Raw genomic sequence first — 15,477 nt, forward strand, 5'->3', positions numbered from 1 at the left:
CTAAGCCTCAGCTTCCCCTCATCTATATATATAAAGGCCTAAGCGATGGTTCGACCATTTGACCAGTAGCTATGACGTGCACTGACCACCAGGGGGCAGACGCTCAATACACATGCATCAAAACATGGACCAGACTGATGAATCTCAGAGGGAAGGGGGGAGGGGGGAGGGCTGGAAGAGATAAACCAAAGATCTTATATGCATACTAGAGGCCCATGCACCGGTGGGGTCCCTCGGCCTGGCTGTGGGGACTGGGCCGAAACCCGCAGTCCAACATCCCCCGAAGGATCCCAGATTGCGAGAGGGCACAGGCCAGGCCGAGGGACCCCACCGGTGCACCGAACCTCTAGTTAAAAAAATAAAATAGTATCTGCCTTTAAATGTTGCTAAAAGAATTGGCAAAGTATATCTATAGCCCGGCTGGTGTAGCTCAGTAGTTGAACATCGACCTACGAACCAGGAAGTCACAGTTCAAGTCCTGGTCAGGGCACATGCCCAGATTGTGGGCTCAATCTCCAGTAGGGAGTGTGCAGGAGGCAGCTGATCAATGACTGTCTCTCATCACTGATGTTTCTATCTCTCTCTCCCTCTTCCTTCCTCTCTGAAATCCATCATATTCTCTCTCTCTCTCTCTCTCTCTCTCTCTCTCTCTCTCTCTCTATATATATATATATATATATATATATATATATATATATATATATATATATATATATATATATATATATAAAGTGTACCTATAGCACCCAGGCTAGTGCCTAGTAAATGCTGGGTGTTCAGTCTATGGTGGCTACCGCTGTTGTAATAGGTCCATGTGCCACCCTAACACTGAAGAGCTGAGGACTTATGAGAACTTCAATAAAACAACAGCCACAGGCTCAGGAGAAGACTTCAGAGAAGGAGCTGTTTTTATACAGTTCAACTACTCTTGGAAAGACTAGCTTATTGTTCCTAGAATGAACCAGCTACTCTACATTAGGAAGGGCACCACTCTGCCATTCATTCTCTATACAACAGGCCTCTGTTAGCACGTCTGAGCCACCCTTCATAGGAGTCTGCCTCTACTCACAGGCACTGAAGAAACGGAGCAGAAAATTAGCTAGAAGGTGGGCCTGCGGCAGCACTCAAGTTCGAATGGCCTCAGAATCACCTGGGAAACTTAAAAGCAGATGCCTCGCCTCCACCACAACATTCTGATTACTAAATACAGGATAGGATAAAAGTAGGTTATAGTTGTTCCTATGGAAAATAATACAATAATTAATAAATAATACAGTGTTTCACGAACTCACAGCTGTAAACCTACTTTTGCCCCAACCTGTATTTCGGGTAGGGCCTTGGGCATAACTGTAGAAACACTTGAAGGTAGGCCACAAAAATGTTAGATTACATTCTGATACTGACAACTAGAACAGTCTGCCACCCAAAGCAAAAGGTACAGTTTCCTCCACACCTACCTAGCAATGCAGGACAGGAACGGAAACCAAGGATGGCCGAGAGAATGCCTGCACAGAACATCCAATAAAAACTGCATATAGTGGGGCCCTAACCGGTTTGGCTCAGTGGATAAAGCATCAGCCTGTGGACTCAAGGGTCCCGGGTTCGATTCCGGTCAAGGGCATGTACCTTGGTTGCGGGCACATCCCCAGTAGGGAGTGTGCAGGAGGCAGCTGGTCGATGTTTCTCTCTCATCGATGTTTCTAACTCTTTCCCTCTCCCTACCTCTCTGTAAAAAATCAATAAAATATATTTTTTTAAAAAAACTGCATATAGTGGGTTCATATAAAAGTCTGTCATGATTGCTTATTCTTTTTAAAAATACACACTAAGACATGAAAAATAAAAATAATGTACATTCTACACTCTTCACAATAACAAAAAATATACTTAAATTATATTACCAGAAGTTGGTAAAAAATTTTGTGAAACTGGTATGTCCTTAGATTGCTAGGGAAACTATTAACTGGTACAACTTTTGAGTCAGGCAATGTGCATAAAACTCATCCAATAATCTCACTTTGAATTTATCCTAAAACAACACAAAAGAAACAAACTATATTCAAAAAATAGTCACTGTTGTAGTATATGTAATACAAAAAAATAAAAGATACTTGCATGTCAAGGATCCCAGCTTACCAAATTTGCCATATTAATTCAAATATGACAAAACTATTAAGCATTAAAATGATGCATACTATGTCATTACACAGAAACTATTCATAAAACATGCAACACCTAAAATTACTTTCTACAAAGTATGGACACGTGGACAGACTCAAAGGGTGATACATTAACAAATAACAGCTGTGTTAGAATGGTTTCATGTGGGTTTTCTTCCTCTGGTCTCTGCACTTTCTGTATTATTGCTATATTATTCTAATAAGACTATAAATAAATTTTACTGATCCTGCTTGGCCAGTTAGATGAACAACAGTTACAGAAGCAGGCTGAAAGTACACTCATTGACCTCAGCTATCCTGAATTAAGATAACCTCACCGCAATATGCCATGCCAGTTCTAGATTTTTTTTCCACAAAAAGATAAATCTTAACAGATATATGTAACTACTAAACCTTGAATGTACATTTTTTAAAAAGTATAAACAAACTAAAAGATAGGAGATCTGGTTTGGCAACTATTCACATGGCAAAAGATCAGAAGGCTTCATGAACTATAACTTCAATATAAGCCAACAAAATGATGTAGCTAAGACACAGCGCACACGAAAAGAACATTAAGCTGAGAAACGGAAGGCCCAGTTCTCATCTGGCTCTATCACGTACTGGATTTAACTTGGTTTCTCATCCGTAAATTGACAGAATATCTCTCCTACCTACGTCCCAGGACTTTAAGAAAGCAAACAACATCATAAATATAAGTTATTTTAAAAAACCTTTTACCGTGAAATCTGCCCATTATTATGAAGATATTCATATATATGTAGCTACAAAAAAGGGTAAGTGTTTAGAAGAATAAGTTCCAAACTGATACTAAGTGCATAATGCTTCCCAAGGGGCTTGGAACCCAGGGCCATGCATTTCACTTTATCTGCTCTGTTTGAATCTTTTAGGAAAACCTATTCTCCTATTACCTGGTAAGTTTTTAAATTTGTAAAAGCCAATGCAATCACTGACAATATTAATATGGAGTGCAGGATTCTCAAATTTGGGGGATTTTAAGAATCACCTGGGGAGTGTTAAAACTGTGGCTGCCCAGTCTCCACTCAGACTTTCTGACCAAATCTCTAGGTAGACAGGTATTCTATAATAATCTATAATAATAAAAGCGTAATATGCAAATTGACCAAATGGCCGAACAGCAGAACGAGTGTCCGGACAACTGTCCGGACAAAGCCAGGACTATGAGGACAAAGCAGGGGCTGCGAGAACCTACTCTTGCACGAATTTCGTGCATCGGGTCTCTAGTAAATAAATAAGGCCTGGACATTTATATTTTAACAAGCTCCCCATTGAGTCTGGTGACTTGATTACTGCTACTAGTCCTACATTATTATTAATGTTAACTGTACATGTTATATATTAATCCATTCATTGTATGCCAGCCACTATTCTCAGCACTTTACATATATTATCTCATTTAATCCTTACAACAACCCTATAAGTAAGCACTACTATTACCACCATCCTCCTTTCACCATCATTTTATAGATGAAAACATTAAAATACAGAGATGATTTAACGTCATAACGTCACAGAGCTAGTATAGTGGCAGAACCAAATGCACAATGAAGTTTGAAATCACTGATACAGTTTCCTAACCTAAGACAATAGTTGTAGATGCTGCTCAAGTCACAATATCAAATGGTTTTATTTTAAACACATATAAAGGACACTGGCAAAACCAGAGTTGTCTAAAGAAAGCATGCTGAAATCATATTAAACCAGGAAGGATTTACACACTTCCAGCATAATCGGCATCAATTCATACCATTTCATCTCTCAGCCCCTAAATTGTGAGCCCCTGAAGTGTGAGGACCATGTATGTCTTCAACTGTACCCTCATGGTACCTGGTGCCTAACGAAAGAAAGGTTTAATAGATGAATTCATCAATAAACCTAGAAAAGGCCTGATGACTGTCCTAGGAAACGAGAAGGCTACTACAGGCGAAGCAGCAGACTTAACTCATGTTGCTGCACAGGGTATAACTGAAATCAGCAGGGCAGAGGGAGGTTGTGGTACAGTCTAAAATACCTTTCTAGCAACCAGACCTGTCCAGGAACAGTGAAGTATGCCTGCAGTTTGAGGCCGAAGATCAGACTACAGTAAACAGAAGGTAGGATATCGACGGGGGGTTGCACTCTAAGAACTTTTCCAAGGCTCAAATTCTACTATTCTAAGTAATGACATGTTGATTTATTCTTTCATACATTCTGCAGTTAAACATGTCCCAGGAGTAAGCAACAGAGGCTACCACTAAGTGTTCTACAAACTCGCAGGGCCCTCAAGGATCTAGACAAGAGTAAATGCACAGGCGTGATCTCCAAGGAGGCACATAATGAATACACACAATAGGAAACAGCAAGGAGTGGAGACTTCCAGGCAAGAGGCAGGAAGAAAGTCAACAAAAATGTAGAGGAAGAAAGGACGCCATTTGAGCTAGGTCTTCAGAGAACCATAAGGAGATGTAGACTGGAACTGCCATCGGATCTGAGGACCGCCACAGAACCTGGGGAGGAGAGCATGCCCTATGGCCGTAATGTCTGAGCATAAAGGAGAAGAGCAGAACCAAGATGGCGGCATAGGTAACCGCCTCCCACAACCACATCAAAATTACAACTAATATACAGAACAACTGTCATCAGAACCACGGGAAAGCTGGCTGAGTGGAAGTACTGCAACTAGAGAGGTTTGAAAATTTCATAATAAAATTGACCAAAAATTGCTACACGGACCCAGGAATCTTTTATCAGTTTTGGATTTATATTCTGACCAATGCAATGCCAAGAGAGAATGCATAGGGAAGCAATAATTAAGCATGGTGTAAAAATATAGAGCCCTTTCAAAAAAAATGAACAGCACAAATTTGTATCAGAGTGGTAAGGAGTAAACTTTCAGTTATCAAAGCTAAAAAAAAGAAGAAGAAGAGTAGCCCTAGGGTAGTAAAACAATCACTAAATTCTGGTGCTGACAAAATCATTTAGTCACACACATACATTTTTTACCCTGATTGCACTGGGTAAAAAAAAAAAAAGTTTGATTAATTTCTTAAATTACATTTTACAAACCAAAAACTACTTCACCGATGATTTCTTCTTTTTAAAAAAAAAAATATATATATTTTTTATTGATTTTGGAGAAAAAGAGAGAGGGAAAGAGAGATAGAAACATCAATGATGAGAGAGAATCATTGATTGGCTGCCTCCTGCACAACCCCAATTAGGGATGGAGCCGGAAACCCAGGCATGTGCCCTGACCGGAATCGAACCGTGACCTCCTGGTTTATAGCCTGAGCCACACCGGCTAGGCAATGATTTCTTCTTAATTTAGCTTCTCGTTTAAGACTAATGATCCGTCTCTTATTTTCTAGGAAATCTTTTAGATGATTGTTTTTAAACATTTGTTATTTTTTGCTATTGTCTACTCTTTCCACTATTCAATATGACGACTTGCAGTTATTAAAATAAACTGACAGTTTTGCCGGAGCCGGTTTGGCTCAGTGGATAGAGCGTAGGCCTGCGGACTGAAGGGTCCCGGGTTCGATTCCGGTCAAGGGCATGTGCCTGGGTTGCGGGCACATCCCCAGTGGGAGATGTGCAGGAGGCAGCTGATCGATGTTCTCTCTCATCGATGTTTCTAACACTCTATCTCTCTCCCTTCCTCTCTGTAAAAAATCAATAAAAATATATTTAAAAAAAAATAAAAAAGTGTTTAATAAATAAATAAATAAACTGACAGTTTTAATAATTCAGCTCTAAGTGTAATAGTTATAATCCCGCCCAAACCGGTTTGGCTCAGTGGATAGAGCATCGGCCTGCGGACTCAAGGGTCCCAGGTTCGATTCCGGTCAAGGGCATGTACCTTGGTTGCAGGCACATCCCCAGCAGGGAGTGTGCAGGAGGCAGCTGATTGATGTTTCTCTCTCATCGATGTTTCTAACGCTCTACCCCTCTCCCTTCCTCTCTGTAAAAAATCAATAAAAAATATTTTTTTAAAAAAATAGTTATAATCCCTTCAATGGTTATAATATTTATTAATAGTACTACAAAATAAAATGTATTATGGAATAATCTAAAAACTATGACTTTAAGTAGAAGACTATTAAGACTACATGGAGTCTCAAAAAAACAAATTTAAGTATCTGATCCAATAAACTATCTTACCCAACTTATAAATCATGAGACTGCCACTTAAGGAAATAGAATTAACAAAAGACTGAAGCAAAATATCTAAATCCAAAACAAAATAAATCCAGTGAACAAAATATATCACATTTGAACAATAAACTTAATGTTCTTCTAGCCAATCATTTCTCAACATCCCTGTCAAACTATTTTAAGGGTCTGAAATCTTGCTCTATAAAAAGCAAGTTCCCATCATCTGAACTACCCGAGGTTCTATCACAGTAGTTACGGAAGCACACGTCACGTTTCAAATTTTTGTTTCCTATTAGTCCAAAAAAAATGCTTAACCCTTTTACATAAAGGTGAGTCTGTGGCCAAAATCCTGACACACTAGGAGATCTGGTTTTCAGTTCTAACACTAAAATGTCAGTTTAGCAAAAGGCCTTTTCTTTATTTACCACTAAGATTATATGGTGATAGTTTTTGACACCTCCACCACTAACAGTCTCTTCAAAAGATTTCTGACTTAGTTAAGAAAATATAAAGCTATGGCTGAAAACTCCTCAATAAAAAGTGAAACTTTAAAAATCTAAAACAGGGCTATAGGTTAGCTAATAAACTATGAATTACGGAAAGGGAGATTTGAGTAACAATTGCTAAAAAGAAAAACTTACCTAGGTTTACAAAGATGAATAAGCAAACAGCACACCAAAATTTAAATCCTTCTTAGCAAACAGAGGAGATAAATAATATGGAGTCACCCTGGGACATCAGGTGTTATTTCTGTTATTTATTGGTCTGCGTGCATCAATGGTACTATTCTCCCACTCCTCCAAAAGCAGCCCACTGTCCAGGAGGCTGCAGAGCGAGTGCTCAGCGCATGTGGCAACTAACAGGAATAGAAGCAACCTTTAAAGCCAGAATTTATAGCAGACCGAGGCACCCGCACTCGGCGCGAGGCACATGGCAGCATGCAACTACTTCTCCCCCCTGACGTTTCTGCATCACCGCCTCCCAAAGAACTAGGTCTGCAGCACTCACTGCCACATCCACAATTAAAGGATCGCGATCAAAGAGCTCACGGGTTCTGCGATCGGTCCGTATTCATGAACGAACGAACCCCAAGACAGAAACTGGTCCAGACGCAACAAAACATGCTATCAAGGCTCCACCTAACCTTTTTTTAAAATTTTAGAAACAAGCATAATTGTTTTTAAAACATCCTATACAATAACAGACATATAATAATAGACAAATATGCAAATTAGCCATCCCTCCGCTATGCTAAGCCACGCCCACCAGCCAATCTAGAGTGATATGCACATTAACCCAACAAAGATGGCGGAGGCTGGAGCCGGGATACTTGCGTCGCAGCCACGGCTACCATGCAAGCATCCCAGCTCTGGCCACTCCAGGCCTGTTGGAGACGCAGAAGTCAGGGGAGACAGAAGTCCGGCTCCAGCGCCTGAGGCTGGCTTCCGCCCGGGAGATGAAGAAGCCGCCTGCCCGGTGATCCCAGGCCGCAGCCAGCAGGAGAAGCTGCCTGCCCCACCTCTGCCCACCCCCTGTCCTCGGGAAGACTGAGAAGCTGGGTTCCAGCGCCTGAGGCTGGCTGCAGCCTGGGAGACGAAGAAGCCGCCTGCCTGGTGATCCCAGGCCGAAGCCGGCCAGAGAAGCTGCCCACACTGCATCACAGGGGACACGGAGAAGCCGCCCACCTGTGGTCCAGGCGCCAGCGCCTGCGGCTGGCTGTGGTCCAGGCGCCAGACAAGCCACCCGCCCCGAGGTCCCAGGCTGCAGCCACCCGGAGAAGCTGCCACCCCTGTGGCCAGGGAAATGGGTTCCCTCTTCTCCTACTGCAGTCATTACTTCAATATTCCCCTTCCGAATTTCTCTCCTGCGCCGCAACCCAACTCCACTTTTCATCTGAAGGATACGGAACAGAGAGAGCAGTGTTAAAAGCTGACATTTTTAAGCCTGTAAGGTTGGTACTTAAACATATAAATGGAAAACTAGAGTCCTTAAGGTAACAAAGGCTACAAAGGGAGGGGACAGGGACAGGGACAGGGCATGACCTATTATATCCAGCAATCCATATGGGGACTGACAACTGCAATGATGACAATTAGTGAAGATATGAATCAACTAAAATAGTTGACAGGGACAATTCTTCCATCTTTGAAAATATCTACGTCAAGTCTATTTAAATAGATTTTCATCTGCATAATATAACACATTCTGACAAGACCACCACCACCAATGTGGTCAGTGTTGTGCCGATAAATGTTTAACAACTGGCTCTCAACCAAAGAAAACAAAACTCTGACATATACTATCGGCCAATTTCTGTGGCATAAATTCTCCATCCATGGCTGATTTCAGCTGCTAGTGTGATGCCACTAAATGCAGAGCTGAGGAGAAACATGCAGTAATACACTATTATATTCTACCAGAAAGACCCAAAGGATATAAATAATGTCAAGAGTCAGAACAGTGTAGTAAATAATTGAGAAGTGATGAATTTAGAGTATGTATTACCTTTGGTTTTAATGTAATTTATTCACTTTTAAGATTATATAATTTAATTTTTAATAATGAACATGTTTAACAACCAGCTTACGAAATCCCTGAAAATTTGTGAGCCAGTAAGAGCACAGTGATGGCGAACCTTTTGAGCTCGGCGTGTCAGCATTTTGAAAAACCCTAACTTAACTCTGGTGCCGTGTCACATATAGAAATTTTTTGATATTTGCAACCATAGTAAAACAAAGACATATTTTTGATATTTATTTTATATATTTAAATGCCATTTAACAAAGAAAAATCAACCAAAAAAATGAGTTTGCGTGTCACCTCTGACACGCGTGTCATACGTTCGCCATCACTGCCCTAGCACAATACTGAGTGGAGTATAATGGTTAAATGGCATGGCTCATGGATTTGAAATGAGACTCAGCCACTTTCAGGTTTTACTGGTCAAGTTACCTGATCTCTATATACCTCAGTGTTCTCTTCTGTCATTATAGTACCTACTGTATAGAGTTGTTGTAAAGATAAAATGAAATCTGTGTATGACACAGCACAGTACCTGAAACAATAATTCAATTTGTTACAAACTGTTACTGCCTCAAAACGTTGTTGACAAAATTACTCATGCTGAAAGAATGTAATTTTATCGATGAGAAAAATGCCTTATTTTGCGATCTACATGGAGACAGTCAATTTTACTTCCTAGGCAGTAGATGGTAATCTACCAGAAACTGCAAGGGGAAAAATGACCTCAATCAACATGATTGAGGCAATGTATTCTTAGCTGGATCATAAAGCAGAGAGGATGCCATACATTCTGGGATACATCTGCAGTAAGAGGCTTCACCTCAGGTATTAATTCTGATCAACTAAGCATCAGACTTAAGATGAATGGTGAGAAGGATTCTAAGGCTGCTTCTAGACTTAGCCGGAATAGAACTTTAATACATAAGCAATAGTTACTATGGTTAATGATGGCAAAAAAAAAAAAAAAAACCCACACACCATGATCTATTCTAATAAAAGGGTAATATGCTAATTACACTGCACTTCTTCTGGACGACCATCCGAACATCCTTCCTGACAAAGCCGGGCCGGGCAAAGCCACCTGCCAGCAGTCCCGGGCACCAGTGCCTGCAGCTGGCTGCGGCCTGGGAGATGGAGAAGCCGCCCACCCTGTGGTCCCAGGTGCCAGCACCTGTGGCTGCAGCTCGGGCAAAGCCACCTGCCCACCATCCCCTGCAGCTGCAACCGGCATGGGCAAAGCCGGCCTGGGTTCCATGTGCCTATGGCTGACCACAGGGAGGGAAGCCCAGGTCCCAGGTGCCTGTGGTCAGCTGGAGGAGGTAATCCTGGGTCCAGGGTGTAGGGCTGATGCAGAAATGGTTAGGGGCAATCAAGCCAACAGGGGAGCAATTAGGGATGATCAGGTTGGCAGGCAGAAGCAGTTAGGGGCAATCAGGCAGGCAGGCAAGCGGTTAGGAGACAGCGGTTCTAGATTATGAGAGGGATGTCCTCTGCGGGTTATTCCCAGAGAGGTCCCAAATTGGAGAGGGCGGAGGCCCGGCTGAGGGACACCCTTCCCCCCCCCCCTCCTGTGCACGAATTTTGTGCACCGGGCCACTAGTTATGTAATAAGTTCGAAGCTAGAAAACCCCATACCCAGCGGAGCGGCTCAGAACATGGAAAGCACAATTCGATTAGCTCCGTTGTACCCAGCCAGGCTAAGGGGCAAGATCGCACACTCCTCGGCAGGGCGCCTCTGCCAACATGAACAACAACAAAGGCAAGTAGAGGAGGCTGCACGGGCTTCACTCAGCACTCGCCTGCCCAGCTCCCGAAAGCTCCCCGCGCCCCAGGGATCCAGGGGACCCCGCATCCCGCCCGCCGCCAGCTCAGCTTTTGTCTGGCCGGGCCGGGAGCCCCGCCGCCCGCCTCCCCGGCACCCCTTCCCTCTGGATCTCTCCACACCCATCACTCGCCGACTAGCTGTGGTGGGTTTCTCTCCCTTGCCCCCTCCCCGTGCGATTCCGGGGGGTCGCTGGCTTCTCCCACCGGCCGGGCTGAGTCTGGTCAGGGGTGGGGTCTGGGAGAGGAAAGGAGAAAGGGGCACACAAAGCAAGCTGACCTCACAGCCGGCACCCTCCCCCCAGCCTCTGCAAAGCAGCCTGGGACCGGCGATCCACGGGTTGGAAAAACACCCCTCCCATCCCGCTCCACGCCGGCTCCCACCTCGGGCCGCCCCCTCCCCCCAAAGTGCACCCAAGAACCGATGACTAGGCTGGACATCGCCCTCACCCCGTCCCGGCGCCCTCCACCGGGGGGAGGTGCGGGGGCCTGGGCGGGCTGGGCTCTACCTCCCCTCGCCCCCACCGCACACTTGCAGCCGCATTATTCGCTGAGTTGCCGCTGCCTTACCAGATCGCCGCCGCCTTCTCCTCCACCCTAATGAGGTTAAGTGCTTGGTGCTGGGATTAAATAAAAAAAAAAAAAAAAAAAAGCCGAGAGCGCCTGCGCACTGCGCTCTCCCTTTTTCTCCTTACCGCCACCGACCCAGCGGGACCATAGAGAATGTAAACTGAGGCCAGAGAGGCGGCTGCATCTCTATGGTCACGCCCCGCGCAGGCGCAGGCCTGGCGGCGCCGGACGTGGAAGCTGGAATTCCGCGAGCTTTCGCCCTCGGAGCACGTCGGCTGACCCTGACGGGGACCCGTAGGGGGCAGGTTCCCTAAGGAATCGCGGCCAGGGTGTAGGTGGGATCCCGGGCACCTGGCGGCAAAACTAGGCTAAACCAGGAGGGTCGGGTCTAAGCGGCCAGGTGGCAGGACCCCGGAGAGCAGGCCGTGCCGTGCGCAGGGCCCAGGAGGATCCGCCTCGGGCCGGCGTCTGACCCTGAAGGAGCCGGCCTTTCCCTTCGGGGTTGCGCTCCCCCGCCCGCGGGCCCTGCGACTTTCCGTACCGCGTCCCTTCTCCTTCCTTTCTGGAGTAGGGGCGGCACTTGCGCCGGAAGCACACTTTTTAACGGTTCTTTGACCTGTTTGGAGCGGAGCCTGTTGGGTGGGACGAGCGTCTCCACGCCGCGCTGCCCCCCTCGCGTTCCCCTCTAGGACAGTGCTGCGGAGCCAGAGGGCGCGTTGTGAGGCTGCCCCTAGGGCTTGCCGCGCAGGAGCCTGCGCTCATTGTCAGCTTCGTGTCGACCCCACACCGCCTCGCGGAAACCCCTCGGTCCGAGTTGGCTCCCTCCATCGCCAGCGCATGGCGGAGTCCTGTGCGTTGCGTGCTCCCGGGCAGCTCTTGTGCGCCGCACGCCGGGCTGGGGGTTGTGTCCGGTTGGGGAGGGGCGCGGGAGGACAGCAGGTAACGCCCCGGCCTCCGGGCGCACACGTCGGGCTGGGGAGACGGCTCAAACAGTAGAGCCCTGTGTGGGCCCCTCTGCAGTGCGGCAGCGAGCACCGTGGGCCGCAGGAATAGGGTGACATGGCGCTCCTGGGACCTGGAAGAGGTGACATCTCCAGGGCGAAAGCGCGAGCATCCCTGTGAAAACGGGCGGGCGATGGGGAAAGCGCTCCGGGGCAGAGGCGCCGCGGGGCGGGGGCCCCGAGTGCGTGTTGCGCTGGGAGTGAAGTGAGAGCAGAGCGCCCGCGGGGCGGGGGGAAGGAGGGTGTGATGAATGGAATGGGGGACGTGGTCAGCAGCATAAAACGGACCGTCTTACCCATTTCTGAGCGCACAGTGGAGGTCAGGACACTCGCCGTGGGGTGCAGCGTCCCCTGCACTCTTCCTCCCATAAAATGAATTCTGTGCCGAGGCCCCGTCCCCCAGCTCCTGCGACCACCCTCCTACTTTCTGCCTGTAAATGTGACTACTCGGGTGCCTCGTGTAAGTGGAACCCCACAGACCTATTGGGGGGTTTTTGCATGTGACTGGCTTATTTCACCTAACGTAGCATCTTTAATGTTCACGCATGTTGCAGCATGTGTCAGAATTTCCTTCCTTTTTAAGACTGAATAATGTTCCATTGTTTGCCATGGTGGACACTTGGGTTCCTTGCACCCCTTGGCTATTGTGAATGATGCTGTTGTGATCGGGGCAGTGCATAACTCTTTGCTCTCAATAGGATGGGGAAGATTTTGAAACCAAGGGGAGAAACCTATAGTTTCAGGTCCTTCTCTTGGGGTAAGAACATGGTGAAAAAACTTAGAAACTGGAAGCTTAATACATACTCCCTTTATGTAAAGCATTTATGGAGGTTTTGAGATATGCCATACATTGAGTACTACTTTGGATAAATTATTGATATATCAAACATCAAGATACTAGTAAATGTGAGCCAGTTGTTATTTACCACATTTGTAGCTGCAAAAATTAGGTTTTGGGCTTACAGATGGGCTGAGAGGAGGCTAACCGACCACATACGCACAAGTGATTATGAAACAAAACTCCCATGGGAGCCCAGCACCATGGCCACTGACCACTCACTAGTTTGGACAAGAATGTTGAGAGAAAGTATTCACATGTCAAGAGTGAATGTTCCCAGAAGAAAGGATAGGCTGACATCAAGAGCTTTCCCTGTCAAATGACTGGAATGTATAAGAGCTCAAACACCAAAACTGCACCTTTGAGGTCCCTAAGCGAGATGGGAGTTAACTCCAGGTATGTTTATTGCCTTTAAAAAAATACAAAATGTCAGATAAGTATATCTTTGTAGGTAATATAAAAACACCACTTTCTAGTTAACACTTCATCTTTCATTTTGCATTCTCAAACATCCTGTGAGATCATTTAAAGCAGTAATTACCTTTGGCAGGTGAGGAAATTGAGGGCCAGAAAGGGAAATTATTCACCCAATGTCATATGGCCGATTGATACCAGGACTGCCACTGAAAGCTGACCCCTGGAACTCCCTCTGCTGTGGGCTCCCTTGCAAAGATAGATAGCAGTCAGTGTCATCTTCCTCGGGAGTACATGAAGCGAGTGCTGTTTAAACTGCATTATGAACAACATTCATACACTCGAGAAGATTGTGTGCCAGACACTTGGCAAAGCAGGGGGGAAATTGCTGTTCTTAGAAGAGACAGAAAAATAATAAAATATATATCGGGTAGGGTCAGTATTGTGGGAAAAATGAAGCAGTGAGGCAGTAATGGAGAAGGCTGAGGAACGATTTCTGTTTAATTGCTGCAAGAGGGGAGGGAGGCTCACTGAGAAGAAAACTTAGCAAAGATCTGAAGGAAGCGAGGGTACAAGCAATGTTCTTTATTTGGGAAAAGCATTCCAGGTAGGAAGAATGGAAAGTGCACAAATTACTCTGAGGCAGGGGCATGTCTACTACATTCTAAGAACAGAAAAGAGGCCAGGGTGACAGCAGAGTATGGAGAGGAAAAGGAGGAAATGAGGTCATAGGTAACAGGATGCCAAGTTGTATAGGGACTAGGGCATTGTGAGAGGAAGCCTTTTAAAGAATCACTTTTATTAAATAAAAGAATCACTTTAGGTCATAGCTAATTTGGCTCAGTGGATAGAGCACAGGCCTGTGGACTGAAGGGTCCCATGTTCCATTCCTGTCAAGGGTTCGATCCCCAGTAGGGGTTGTGTAGGAGGCAGCTAATCAGTGGTTCTCTCTCATCATTGATGTTTCTCTCCCTCTTCCTCTCTGAAAGCAATAAAAAGAAAAGAATCACTTTAGCTTTTGTTTGAGAATAGATTGTAAGGGATCGGGGTGGGGACAGGATGCTGCTGTAGACCAAGTGAGAGACTGGTAGGTGGCTTGGGCAAAGTGCAAGCATTGGAGGGGTGAGATATCTGGATATATCCAAATGATACACAAGATTTGATTGATTAATGCATGAAGGGTGTGAGAAAAAGAAGAGTTAGATGCCTGAGCCACTTGAAGAATGGAGTTGCCATTTACTAAAATGGGAATAGATTAATTTTGGAGATGTTAAGATTGAAATGCCTATTAACGTGGAACTATCAAGAAGGATATATGAATCAAGTTCAGAATAAAGGCACAAGCTGAATCTATAAATCTGGGAGACATAAAAGTTATCTGAGGATCCTTGGAGCACTCAAGCATTTCAGGGATTGAGATGGTTATGAAACCAAAGGAGACAGCAGCCACTGAAATATGAGGAAGCCATGGAAGGAAATCAGGACGAGCAACCAAGTCAATCGCCAAGAGGCTATACTGACCTTTGGCTCTCACATTGGAGTAGTGAGGATGAAAGCCTGATGGGAACAGCTTCAGAAAAAAGGGTAGAGCCTGACTGGTTTGGCTCAGTGGATAGAGCGTCCGCCTGCAGACTGAAAGGTCCCAGGTTCGATTCCAGTCAAGGGCATGTACCTTGGTTGCGGGCACATCCCCAGTGGGGGGTGTGCAGGAGGCAGCTGATCGATGTTTCTCTCTCATCGATGTTTCTAACCCTCTCCCTCTCTGTAAAAAAATCAATAAAATAGATTTTTTTAAAAAAAAAAGAAGGGTAGAAACAGAACTGGAGAGAGGGAAGATAGGTAATTTGAAGGAGGAATTTAGTTTTAAGATTAGGGGAACAATAAAGTGGGGTGATACTTTGTGGGAGCACTGGTCCTTGGAGACCGGGTATTAGATGGAGAAGGTATGAGAAGCCGTAGACATATAGAAGAAACT

The 15,477-nt window shown here is 45.3% G+C and overlaps 1 protein-coding gene across 21 annotated transcripts in view; it reads right to left on the reverse strand.

The window, feature by feature from the left end:
• Nucleotides 1–12,450, reverse strand: part of CLASP1 (cytoplasmic linker associated protein 1) — a 279,926-nt gene extending 267,476 nt beyond the window's left edge. For 5 of the 21 annotated variants that reach the window (XM_059704729.1, XM_059704730.1, XM_059704728.1 and 2 more), the window contains exon 1: nucleotides 11,250–11,717. The gene's annotated coding sequence lies outside the window, so the exon portion shown is untranslated. Of the gene's footprint in view, nucleotides 1–11,249; nucleotides 11,720–11,865 lie in introns of those variants that run through there. The other 16 variants (XM_059704731.1, XM_059704735.1, XM_059704734.1 and 13 more) reach the window with 7 other exon arrangements.
• Between the last annotated feature and the right edge of the window lie 3,027 nt (nucleotides 12,451–15,477).

The sequence above is a fragment of the Myotis daubentonii genome, chromosome 7, assembly GCF_963259705.1.
Source record: "Myotis daubentonii chromosome 7, mMyoDau2.1, whole genome shotgun sequence".
Taxonomy (NCBI): Eukaryota; Metazoa; Chordata; class Mammalia; order Chiroptera; family Vespertilionidae; genus Myotis; species Myotis daubentonii.